The 13922-nt window shown below is 32.1% G+C and overlaps 1 protein-coding gene across 2 annotated transcripts in view; it reads right to left on the bottom strand.

Annotated features, from left to right (window-relative positions):
* LOC117339336 (nuclear hormone receptor HR96-like) overlaps positions 1-13922 on the bottom strand; it is a 202863-nt gene that overhangs the window by 162454 nt on the left and 26487 nt on the right. The window contains exon 1 of one of the 2 annotated variants that reach the window (XM_033900876.1): positions 6768-7706. The exons of the other annotated variant lie outside the window; for it this stretch is intronic. The gene's annotated coding sequence lies outside the window, so the exon portion shown is untranslated. Of the gene's footprint in view, positions 1-6767; positions 7707-13922 lie in introns of those variants that run through there. 2 annotated transcript variants of the gene reach the window in all.

Raw genomic sequence — 13922 nt, 5'->3', positions numbered from 1 at the left:
ATACTGAAATGTTTACTATTGACTCATTGACAAAGTAACAATACTGAAATGTTTACTATTGACTCATTGACAAAAGTAACAGAACTGAAATGTTTACTATTGACTCATTGAAAAAATAACAATACTGAAATTGTTGATATTGACTCATTGACAAAGTAACAATACTGAAATGTTTACTATTGACTCATTGACAAAGTAACAATACTGAAATGTTTACTATTGACTCATTGATAAAGTAACAATACTGAAATTGTAACTATTGACTCATTGACAAAAGTAACAATACTGAAATGTTTACTATTGACTCATTGATAAAGTAACAGAACTGAAATGCTTACTATTGACTCATTGACAAAGTAACAATACTGAAATGTTTACTATTGACTCATTGATAAAGTAACAGAACTGAAATGCTTACTATTGACTCATTGACAAAGTAACAATACTGAAATGTTTACTATTGACTCATTGATAAAGTAACAGAACTGAAATGCTTACTATTGACTCATTGACAAAGTAACAATACTGAAATGTTAACTATTGACTCATTGACAAAGTAACAATACTGAAATTGTAACTATTGACTCATTGACAAAAGTAACAATACTGAAATGTTTACTATTGACTCATTGACAAAGTTACAGAACTGAAATGTTTACTATTGACTCATTGATAAAGTAACAGAACTGAAATGTTTACTATTGACTCATTGACAAAAGTAACAGAACTGAAATGTTTACTATTGACTCATTGACAAAGTAACAGTACTGAAATGTTTACTATTGACTCATTGATAAAGTAACAATACTGAAATTGTTACTATTGACTCATTGATAAAGTAACAGAACTGAAATTGTTACTATTGACTCATTGACAAAGTAACAGAACTGAAATGTTTACTATTGACTCATTGATAAAGTAACAATACTGAAATGTTAACTATTGACTCATTGACAAAAGTAACAATACTGAAATGTTTACTATTGACTCATTGATAAAGTAACAATACTGAAATTGTTACTATTGACTCATTGATAAAGTAACAATACTGAAATGTTTACTATTGACTCATTGATAAAGTAACAATACTGAAATTGTTACTATTGACTCATTGATAAAGTAACAATACTGAAATGTTTACTATTGACTCATTGACAAAGTAACAGTACTGAAATGTTTACTATTGACTCATTGATAAAGTAACAGAACTGAAATTGTTACTATTGACTCATTGACAAAGTAACAATACTGAAATGTTTACTATTGACTCATTGATAAAGTAACAATACTGAAATTGTTACTATTGACTCATTGACAAAGTAACAATACTGAAATGTTTACTATTGACTCATTGATAAAGTAACAGAACTGAAATGTTACTATTGACTCATTGACAAAGTAACAATACTGAAATGTTTACTATTGACTCATTGACAAAGTAACAGTACTGAAATGTTTACTATTGACTCATTGATAAAGTAACAGAACTGAAATTGTTACTATTGACTCATTGACAAAGTAACAGAACTGAAATGTTTACTATTGACTCATTGATAAAGTAGCAATACTGAAATTGTTACTATTGACTCATTGACAAAGGAACAATACTGAAATGTTTACTATTGACTCATTGATAAAGTAGCAATACTGAAATTGTTACTATTGACTCATTGACAAAGGAACAATACTGAAATGTTTACTATTGACTCATTGATAAAGTAACAGAACTGAAATGTTACTATTGACTCATTGACAAAGTAACAATACTGAAATGTTTACTATTGACTCATTGACAAAGTAACAGAACTGAAATGTTTACTATTGACTCATTGACAAAGTAACAGAACTGAAATGTTTACTATTGACTCATTGATAAAGTAACAGAACTGAAATGTTTACTATTGACTCATTGACAAAGTAACAATACTGAACTGTTTACTATTGACTCATTGACAAAGTAACAATACTGAAATGTTTACTATTGACTCATTGATAAAGTAACGGAACTGAAATGTTTACTATTGACTCATTGACAAAAGTAACAGAACTGCAATGTTTACTATTGACTCATTGACCAAGTAACAATACTGAAATGTTTACTATTGACTCATTGACAATAGTAACAGAACTGAAATGTTTACTATTGACTCATTGACAAAGTAACAATACTGAAATTGTTACTATTGACTCATTGACAAAGTTACTATGCTGAAATCAAAACCCGAGTGTGTATGAAGCCTTTTGACCTAAATATCGCACATTGTTATCATTTAGGGATAAATTTATATCATTATGTAATCTGGTATAAATAATATCAACAATAAGCTGACTTTTTTATCTGTCCAATAAATTTCTAGACAAATATATCACATGATGTGAAAACAGACACAATCAATTTAAAAAGTCCAACATTCCCCCACGCATAACAATTACCGTCCTGTATTTTCATCATAATATATCGACTCTAAGATCACATGTGATTTGAATGTGATGACAGGTGTGCAGACCTTGTTATTTACTAGTGTTGTAACAAATATTGAGTTTTTATTCTGTCAGTGAGGAAATTTACCATATGATGTTTATTAGAGTTAACAAAACAATTAACAAGACTGTCCCACCATGGCATATTGGTTAAATGTCACCATAAGGAGGTTTGTAAGTTTGGAATCAATTAGTGGTCTTTTAACAAAAATTTTAAATATTTGTTTTTTAATTTGGCAGCAGTATATAAAAGGTAACCTTGACCAATCATACCTTTGTCTATCACACAATTACCTTTGAGCATCTATAAAGGATCATTTATACAAATATCCCATATATATCTATATTTCATATTAATTATGCACTGACCAATAATACACAGTAATACAGTTAACAAGAAGTGACCTTCCTCCACTTATTACCTCAAGGTGTCCACTAAACATGTCCCTGGTCAGCTGATCAATCAAATGTGTCAGACTGAGGACAACTTAACATGTCAGTATGATCATTACAGTTGTGAGTGTATTAAGACAAATGGTGCTGTACTTTTGTTGTACATAAAGGTCAGTTGTTACGGCTATCATAACAGGGGTATAGTGTAGTGGACAGTTCCTTTACTGTTCCTAGATGGGGACATATCCCCTCTGTCCATCCATCCATCCCATCCTCTGTCCATCCGTCCATCCCATCTGATAGATCCCTTAATACTTTTCCCTAAAGAGGGACCTTCCTCTGTCCATCCGTCCGTCCCACCTGTCAAATTCCTTAATACTTTTCCCTAATGAGGACTATCCTGTCCATCCGTCCGTCCCACCCCTTGAATCCCTTAATACTTCTCCCTAATGAGGACTTCCTCTGTCCATCCGTCCGTCCCACCCGTCGAATCCCTTAATACTTCTCCCTAATGAGGGACCTTCCTCTGTCCATCCCTCCGTCCCACCCGTCGAATCCCTTAATACTTCTCCCTAATGAGGGACCATCCTCTGTCCATCTGTCCTACCTTATATTTTTTTTGGGGTATCAATAATATGCTGAAATTTGGTTTATGCTTTTATGATAATGTGTCGCAGATCAAGCTAAAGTTTCAGTTAATTATCACTCTTTGTGATGACTGTTTGAACTATGTTTACTTTTCATCTATTTTGATTGAGTTAACTCCTCTCAAATAAAACATACCTTTCATCTTCCTAATGGACATATTTCCCTTAGAATTATGAATACTTTTTATCCCCCTTTTTGACGAATTACTTCCCTTAGAATTATGAATACTTTTTATCCCCCTTTTTGACGAGTTACTTCCCTTAGAATTATGAATACTTTTCATCTCTCTTTTTGACGAGTTACTTCCCTTAGAATTATGTATACTTTTTATCCCCCTTTTTGACTGAGTTACTTCCCTAAGAATTATGTATACTTTTTATCCCCTTTTTTGACGAGTTACTTCCCTTAGAATTATGTATACTTTATATTCCTCTTTATTTCACACTGTGTTCATTTGAATATGTATACTTTGCATCTTTCTAGCTAAACAACAAAGGTATCAACTGTATAAATATTTACAGTACAATAGCTTGTGGGTGGTCGGTATGTAGATGTATTTGTTGCTTAGAAGCTTTGCAGTAAGTATAACTGCATCAGTGCTGTTGACCAATTCAATAAGGTTTCCTCAAATTCAGGAGTTAATATGAAGCCGTGTTTCCATGCTACATTTTCAATATAGTTCCTAGATAGATAGATAAACTATACAGATTGTTTCTCACCAGTTTCCTTCTCCCCAAATCCCTCTAATTAAAAATAGCACACAGTCCAACAATGATCTATCGCATGATAAACACATAGTAAATTTTAAACAGGAGGTAAATACAACACAAGATATTATAGATAAAAATCAAATTCTACTGCTTATATCATTCAATAATTTCTCAAACGTTCAATTAATTATTACTTAGACTAATTATATGAAATAGAAAGTTATAGAGAGAATACAACCAGAGTAATGCCATCATAGCCTTTTCTCCCAACTATAAACTTTGGTATCAGAAGTGAATAACACATAACAAGATCAATATTTATATTCACCTTGGATACATATGACCTGTTTAGCAAATTTACATTTACTGCTGAAGAACAGGAGCTAATTAGCAGGTTTACATTAAATGTTCAGGGATGGAAGCACTTACTAGCATATATATTTATATCAAATGCTGAGGAACAGGAGCTAACTGAAAAAATTGACATCGGTGAAAATAAATAAATGTGACATCATTTTTTAAAGCCAGGAAACGGAAACTGTAATTCCATATCATCAAATATACTGCAGTTCTAGACAACAGTCTTCCCATACACTAAGATTTCCACCGGTTTTCCTTTTTAAGTGTCAGAAGTTTTAATTCTCATCAAAGTATCTTATTTTACTAGGCTAACAGTAAATTAGACTGGGTCCCTTCTGATTCTGTGACAATGATCATCTGTTGTCTTTCATCTGGATCAGTTATGTCTAGACGGCTCAGATATAGACGGCTCCCCAGCTCCGGTAACTTATAGGAGAGGGACCAGAACAGAATTGTCCACTTGTTTACTACAGTGCCACAACACTTTCTCCGCGTATTTCAAATGAAACCAACAGAGTCAAATTTTCAAAAATTTGAAGAGATACGAAAATATATATATATCTTCTCGGAGGACTCTGCTGACATTGCATATTTCAAATGAAACCAATTTATTGTAAAGACAAATTTTCAAAATATTTGCGAAAGAAAAAATCTCTTAGATAGATTTTTTATATTTTTCTGACTGATATGCATTAAGGATTTTCAGTTTGAATACATAGCTGTGTGGAAAGTGGAACAACATTTATAATATGGGAAATTAGTTTATGTGCACGATACAATTAACATATACACGGGTTTGTTAACTATAGTAGAACCTCTGAGAGAATCTCTTATTTTTTTTTATAAATTTCATCATATTTTTCACCTAATCGCATGAAATTTTGCTGTTATATATCCCATGTTTGTCAAGCATGAAACACTCCATGAAATATATATTAAAAAGAGAAGTTTCCATGGCATCATGTTACTGATAAAATGTGTCAACATGTCTAGAAATGTTTAATGCTATCAACTAACAGATTTCATAATTCAGCTACTTAATACAAATCTTCAATTGATAAAAAGTTTCTTTAAATATCTTTTTATTCGGAATATATCACATGAAATTCAACTCTCCCTTTCAATTTTTTGTCAAACAGAAAGGAAATTTAATACAATTTCCTTTAAATATTTGTTTTAGCAGCAACAAATACTGTATTAACAAATGCCTTCATTGATATTTCTAGCTTAATATTACTAACATAAAAATAGATTATGTTTTCAGTTGAAACCCTGCTGAAGTCTGGTGAAGCTTATACTGTTAGTTAATTTTGACGTTTATATTTCAATCAGTAATGATATTATCAGATATTATATGTCTATGTAAACAAAATTGAAAAATGTTTGCTTATATAAACTAACTTAATTTTGACTGAAAATAATACACAAGAAATGTTGTGCATTAAATATTACTCAGTTGTAAAGTTTTAATTTTGTAATTTTTGCCGATTCTACATGAATGGCTTGATAGAAACCTTTTCCATGTACTTGTTTTCAATATTATTGAAATGTGTGTATCTATATTATCTATATAGACAACATTTTTTTAAAGCTAATTTTACATGTACTATTTTTTTTTTTTTACCATACCAGATAGTTTTTTTTTTTATGGAAATCAACTACTAGTGTTTACAACAATATCTATAAATTTTCCCTATACCCCAACATATGTATTCTATATTTGGTGTCATTATATGTAAAACTATTTAATAAATAAATTCTATAAAAATTTACCCTACATGTTTGAATGATTTGTAAAGTTATATGTTTCACTAATTAATAAGCAGAGAATGGACTGATAACTGAATCATTGTACACAAATCTCACTCAACAATGAGTATGATATGATATGAGGTGGGGGGTTGGGGGTTGTAATTAATAAGAATGACACCAAATCAACAATAGATTGACGATTCCTGGCTCTGTAATAACACATATGATAGTGTATAACAAAATGTGTCATGAAGGGTATTGTTTACAATAATACAGATTTATATTAACCAGAACATGGCTGTAGGCCGGGTTAAAATGTGGAGTACTAGCTGTACAACACTACAAGGTGGGTAGCTAGGGTGTAGGACATATCAGGTGTATTGACCCGTCACAGTTAATTTGGGTTTAGCACACTGTATTTACCTGATTGAAAGTGTTAAAGCCTCGGCCAGTTAAATCCCAGAATACTGATCACAAAAGGTCGTTAGGGATTCACTCCATCAATCCAATGTGAAATGAAAACATGTTGAAGATATCAGTCGACACTTTGATCTATTCTGTAACGATGCCTCATTGAGGGGTTTCGCTACCCCTCCCTTCCTTGTACAAGGTACGACAAGGCTTCACAGTGTTTACACTTCCCTCGGGTGGCAGACAGTGCGATCTCTAATCGCAGACCACGAGATTCCTCAAATTAAGTCGCATAGATTCATGTCATATCTTACTGAGAGGACATAGGACACAAGAATAGGTTTAGAACATATGGAGTGACCCATTTTAAATTACGCACCTCAACAATAGATTTTGTGTCACACACACTCGGCCACCCGTGGTTTTTACACAGTCTGTGTTGAAGTTACACTGCCGATATCTTCCAATCTCCCTAGTACTTAGTTAGAGGTGTCAGTCAGGTAAACCTAGGGTCAGTCTTAGGTTCTGGTCAGCCCTGTGACATGCAAGAAGTCATATACGCAAACATGGAAGTAGTCCGTAGCCTGACCTCAGGTAAACACTGTATAAATGTCTCATCGAAATTCAATAAAAATACCTGATCCAGCTTTAAACAATTCCTAACGGAAACGTCACAAAATATTGGATTCCATAAATGACCCAATATCAGTAATATCCTTTAAACACTTTATAAACCTGTTTTTGATTGACAAACTTTTAGTTAAAAATCCTGAATAAAATCTCCGAAGGATTTTCCTACTCTGTTGCACTTGTAAGTTTACCTATAGTACAAACTTATCTAGTTGGCTTTCAGCTGTCATAGGGGCCATCTCAAAAGGCATTTACTTAAACCAGATTCTGATACTCTATAGCCCAGCACTGGCTAAATCCTCAGGTGTACAATTTGGGGAAGGTCAGCAGGCAGACTGGCCCACTGACTTGTATACACCGAGGAGTCAGTTATATCAAATACACACATGTACAGATGTAGTGGTCAGGTATACATGTAATGATCAGGTAAACACAGCTAGTTTGATCCAACGATCAGAGTTAAGGAAAACCCTGAGGATCCTAAAATGAAATCAAAATTTAGCAAATATATTTATGTTACTGTAAGTTAGAAATGATTATCGCAAAACACTGATAAAGCCATATATATCAGATGTAATTGTACTCGATTTAAATTAAAAACAGTAGTTTTCTTAAATATAAAAGGGAAACTTTACAAAATCAATGGAAAATTTGAATGTTTGCTGTCATAAGAATAAATACATCAAATGCCTACATTTGAGTTGTTTTCATTAGAGTAACCTCCCTTTGTAACCCCAGGATTTGTTCTGGCTTAAAGTTAATTTTCTCTAAATACAAAGTAATTATCTTACATTTTACCAAGATTTTACAGTTCCTGAATAGCAACACAGGTATGCCACTTTAGCATTATCTCTTAACTTACTAGTTCTTCCATCCCAGACAAGGGTTGATAGGCAAGACTTTTTTTATAATTAATGGACCAAGCAATGTTCGGTTAAGACAGGTTTTACTGTGTTAACAGAATAACTGGCCATTTATGCAAGATCAAGTTTAAATATTCAGTTTTGGCAGGTTTAAATTGTATTTAATGGTTGATACATATATTCAGACATCAATCTCTTACTTATGACAGAATTTATTTTAGCATTTACATAAAGCTAAAACTGATTATTATACAAAATCATATTTTTATAAGCATCATTTTACTGTTTGTATTATTTTTTTGAAGTAACAAAAACATGCAATCTATTAACACAAGTATCATTAACTTTAAGCTTCATTCTGCAGCTCAAGAGTTAGATAAAATCCATGGTTCTATATTTTCCTGATGCCGTTAGGAGATCCGGTATATTCCTAATGGCCTCAGTCTGCCATAATAACAAGTCTGATGTAATTATCTGATAAACAGCCCTCAGAAATGCATATAAATGTAAATGTTACCCTACTTTGTAAGACAGTTTTACTGGACTTACAACCTGTGCTGTGTATATAACTATAGATATACATATCTATCGCAAATGTAGGCTGTACACATTTTATTTTTTTTTTTCGCATATAAATGCTTCCTGTCCTTTACATAAACTCGCCCAAGCAGTAAACTCTTTGTCACACAACTCTTCAATGTACACTGATTTAAACAGAGAAATCATTCAATTTCACCAGAATAAATCAGTAACCAGAGAAATTTTATAAATCTGAAGTTTTAAACAAAAGATCAATTATCATTTTCCAGGAAAATTTAAAACTTGGGACAGAAAAATGTGCAGAGATGAAAATTAACAATATCATGAAATTTTCTTTTAATTAAATTATGAAATGACTAATATGGTCCGGAGAGATTTGAATTGATAAAGCAACATAAGAGCCAAAAATGCATGTGGATATCAAATTAACATAATGTTATTCCGTAATTAAAAGTGAAGACAATGAATACGAGGACTTGACATATTTATGAGTAAAAGCGTCTCTATCAGTACAGACACCTCTATGAGGCATTTAAAGACATAAACAGACAGGTTATTGATTAATTTGAGGTTTTTTTATTTCCATTTTAGATAAACTTGATATGGTATAGAATAACTAGAAATATTTTCGAATGATATGCATGTACATACATACCGAAAGCATATTTGTTCAAATATCATACAAACATTTTTAACTTCAGTTTATTTATCAGGGAAAGGTTCTCTGTACTTGAATCAATCTATATTTGCATTGTGATGACATAACAAGCTGTAAAATAAATGACAAAACTTCTAAACGCAGTTTTGCCATTTTATGACAAATTGATTACAATTTCTTAACAAGCAAAAATAATCATTTGTAAATATTAAAAATGCCCTTATTTTGGGCCTGATTTGTTTGGTGTTAGAATTTGTCCATTAGAACATTATATATGGACTCGTTATATGACAATAACGGATTCCTTTGTCAACAGCACAACAATTAATAAAGACACAAAAAGGACAAAAATATGCTGCATCATTTATATGGGATGATTTTTTCGATAAATCATTTGCTTAACACCAGACTACATTCCATACAAGACTTTATCAAAGTTAACACATCTTTAATTTAGACATTTGTCAGCAGGGAAACAAATGGACTTTTTTACTCTTGAATATTAATTATTTGTTATAAGTTTGCGCGTCTTCTCATTTGTAAAATGAATAATTTGTAACGTGGTTTATGTCCGAGAGTTTGCATTAAACCAACATTGATTCATTCACAATATTACCCATCATTCATTTCTGTAGAGAACCGTCTCCTGAGAGTACAGAGAAAGACACTGGGTAAATTATTGATCAGTCAGATCACCAATCTATAGCTGATAGATGAAAGTAAATATTATGTAATGAAAAGGTGAAGGAACTGTTTTCTGAAGGTCGAAAAACATAAAACAATTTCCACACATGTGGAGGGTAATTGGCTCATCAAAATATGGAGTCTTACTATGGATATATTTGTGTTTTATTTAAAAATGGGGTCTTGCTATGAATAAATTTGCATGTTATCCAAATGTGTTTTATCCAAATAGGGGTATTATACCACAGATAAATTTGTGTCTTATCCTAATATGGAGTCTTACTACAGATAAATTTGTGTTTTATCTAAATACAGGTTCTTACTACGGATACATTTGTCTTATACAAATACTGGTCTTATTAATGATAAATATGTGTCTTATCCTAATAGGGGGTCTTCCTATGGATACATTTGTATCTTATCCTAATAGGCAGTACGTCTTTACTACGGATAAATGTGTTTTATCCAAAACAGGTAAACTTAATTGTTTCTTTATTCAAATACTAGGTCTTGCTACAGATAAACTTGTTTCTAAAGATCAGAGACTTCCAATTTATAATTATCTGTCTAGTGTTGTAGAACTTCCATCTTCAATTATATCTGAAATATTAGTTTCATGATTCAAGATACTTTATTCAACATCCTATATGTCATAACACATGAAATATATGCTCTGTAGAGTTACAGGAATTGTGGGTAATGAGGTAATATACTCATATTAAGTAAACAAAAGTTCTTCAGAACTCTTACTGAGGTAATAACTGTCAACACCAGTACCAGATAGTTAATAAATTAGTGTGACAGGGATTACCAGAGGTTACAGGTCAATATCCCACACCCTCTTCTGAATTCACAAAAAGGATATATTTCCTGAAAACTCAGAAGATTGCTTAACATAAACATCTCAGAAGATGATTGTGACCTTTGACCTTGAGAAGCTGCTCAGATCGTTGACACCAAGCTATGACATGTGACAGAGACAATGATTCACATCTGTGGATTGATTTCAAAAATTGATTTCCTAATCAAGGTAAACTAAGGCTATCATTAAATCGGATTAGCTGACGATTTCCTTTATCTGGCCAAGACCACAAGACTGGCTCAATGATAACTTGCTGTGTCTAATATGTAGTCTCAAATAGAGACATGGGTATTATATGCCTGCCATAAAGAACCTGTTAAATTGTCAGAAGGAAAACTCCATACCTTTATAATAAAACGTGTAGATCTTGTTGTAGTGGGTCTATAAACATGTAGATCTTGTTGTAGTGGGTCTATCACTGACAATGATTCAACAATGAAAGACTATAAGTTCTTACAGACATCCAGTGTGACTTCATGCAGTGATAATTTTTAGTATATATTCTCTGAGACTGTCTGCTTATTCAGCTTCAGGTCTAATCTAACCCTTGTGTTAAATTACCGTCAGGAAAGAAGAACTTTGGAAACAGAAAAACAATTTCTAGGTTTTCAGTAATATTTAAGGAATTACTCAATGTGTTAATTTACTCTTTTAATGGTTAGTGCAGTGAACATTTCAAAAAAAAAAAACTATTTTTTTTTTCTTTTAAGAAATTCAAATTCATTAATTATAAAATAGGTATTACCATATATAAGAGCAAATCACCCATTTTTATTTTCAGATATTCTGAAGACCTGACATGACCCTGTATAACCTCTGATGACCTACAATGAACCTGTATAACCTCTGATGACCTACAATGAACCTGTATAACCTCTGATGGCCTGTCATGACCCTGTATAACCTCTGATGACCTGACATGACCCTGTATAACCTCTGATGACCTGACATGAACCTATATAACCTCTGATGGCCTACAATGCACCTGTATAACCTCTGATGACCTGACATGACCCTGTATAACCTCTGATGACCTACAATGAACCTGTATAACCTCTGATGACCTGACATGGACCTGTATAACCTCTGATGACCTGACATGAACCTGTATAACCTCTGATGACCTATTGATCTGGCCCAATTTTTTAAGGCAAAAGGTCAATCTTTTTATTAAATAAAAGTACTTGTTTTTATATATTTCACACAGGATATCCTGCTCCACAGCATTTATCCCCATAATAAATAAAGTCTGTATAGATCATAATAAATAAAGTCTGTAAAACTCATAATAAATAAAGTCTGTATAAGTCATAATAAACAGATAATCTAAAGCTCTATGCTAATGGACAGACACTGATATGAAAAATAAACAATTACCTTTATTCTATAATTATTAGCTATTCAAATTCAAGTTTTTAAACTATATATCTCACCTTGATTAACCTTTAATTGCATTACAAATGTAGCTGTTTTGGTCATGTTTACTTTTTGAAGGAACAATAAGCTTGGTAGCACTTTACGTACAGTTTAAAAAAAAAAACTGATTATTGATCAATGACCAATCATAAAGGAAAAAAATGATGACTTGATCAACTACTTTTTTTCTGATTCAGAGTGTAATTACTGTGTGCTTTTAGACATCTGTCTGAGATCATATGCAAGTTCAGGAGAATGTAGCTTTGTGATTCCAAAAGGAAGTGATCAGTTTTTAAAAGATGGACATGTGTTCTTTTCTATATATTCTTGATATCATGATGTGATTGACATATGTTGTTGCTATGATCTTTGCATGTTGACATGAGAAAGACAGACTGCCCTGTGCATGCTGTCATGAGAGATGGACATGTGACATTTGCTGTGATCTAAACCTATAGATGGGGTCACCTAAGGATGTAACTTAAATATCAACAAGACTACTAGACTTTTACCAGATATACGACATGTTACTTAGAATCATTCTTAGTGAAATCGTATGAGAAAGTTATGTCCCATAATCTTTCATTAAATTTACGACCATGAACCATCAACGAAAACAGCAGAATGTAATTATTTATCTGCATCTAGCTAAAGTAACTACATGTACATTGCAAGTCTTTATAAACTTGTACAAAAATCCTTTCATCCAAGCCTTTACAGATTTTTTAACTCAAAATGTGCTCGGCATGGATTAAATTATGTAACAGTATGATAGGAGTCTACAACTTCCTGGGTGTCTCTGTAACAGGAATCACTTTATAGGGTTTTAGATATGTGTACAGGAAACACGTCCCCGACATAAACAGATTGTATCATACCTTCGTCTATAGACTTTATCACTCTCAACATAAATACAATTTTAGAAATTATGCAATTTTTTTCACGAGACAAAATGTCAGTGAGAACTATAGATGTACTAGAAGTGAGAGTATATTTTTAACTGTACATACTGAGTACTGGAATATATTACATATCTATAGCCATTCCCTATTGTACATACTGAGTACTGGAATATATTACATATCTATAGCCATTCCCTATTGTACATACTGAGTACAGGAATATATTACATATCTATATATAGCCATTCCCTATTGTACATACAGAGTACTGGAATATATTACATATCTATAGCCATTCCCTATTGTACATACTGAGTACTGGAATATATTACATATCTATAGCCACTCCCTATTGTACATACTGAGTACTGGAATATATTACATATCTATAGCCATTCCCTACATACTGAGTACTGGAATATATTACATATCTATAGCCATTCCCTATTGAACATACTGAGTACAGGAATATATTACATATCTATAGCCATTCCCTATTGTACATACTGAGTACTGGAATATATTACATATCTATAGCCATTCCCTATTGTACATACTGAGTACTGGAATATATTACATATCTATAGCCATTCCCTATTGTACATACTGAGT

Source organism: Pecten maximus, chromosome 12, assembly GCF_902652985.1.
Source record: "Pecten maximus chromosome 12, xPecMax1.1, whole genome shotgun sequence".
NCBI classification, from domain to species: Eukaryota; Metazoa; Mollusca; class Bivalvia; order Pectinida; family Pectinidae; genus Pecten; species Pecten maximus.
This window is presented reverse-complemented; position numbering and strand designations above follow the sequence as displayed.